At 48.0% G+C, this 354-nt stretch overlaps 1 pseudogene; it reads left to right on the top strand.

The window, feature by feature from the left end:
* On the top strand, positions 1 to 180 carry LOC111647849 (U2 spliceosomal RNA; annotated as a pseudogene; the record flags this gene model as incomplete).
* Between the last annotated feature and the right edge of the window lie 174 nt (positions 181 to 354).

The raw sequence follows: 354 nt of genomic DNA, 5'->3' as shown, positions 1-354 counted from the left end.
CCTTTTGGCTAAGATCAAGTGTAGTATCTGTTCTTATCAGTTTAATATCTGATATGTCCTCTATACGAGGATAAACATATTAAAGTGATTTTTAGAGCTGGGAGCTGAAAAAGGGGCTTGCTCTGTTCGCTCCACGCATCGTCCCGGCATTGCAGTGCCGCCGGGTACGGTGCAACCTTCTTTCGCCTTGTGGAAAACCAAGCAATGACACAAACACAGAGTTTCACCTGACACTTTGTCGTTGGCTCGAAGAAAGGAAGTCGGCTCCCCCTGCAGTTTTCAACCCGTGACGATCGTGCAAACCCACTCAACGGACATGACCGAATGCGTAACAGCATTGTTGATGGGCCATGG

This window comes from Seriola lalandi, unplaced genomic scaffold (genome assembly GCF_002814215.2).
Source record: "Seriola lalandi dorsalis isolate HSWRI2012SDOR001 ecotype SW California unplaced genomic scaffold, Sedor1 jcf7180002055061, whole genome shotgun sequence".
Taxonomy (NCBI): domain Eukaryota; kingdom Metazoa; phylum Chordata; class Actinopteri; order Carangiformes; family Carangidae; genus Seriola; species Seriola lalandi.
The sequence above is the reverse complement of the archived record's forward strand: the minus strand, read 5'-3'. Positions and strand labels throughout refer to the sequence as shown.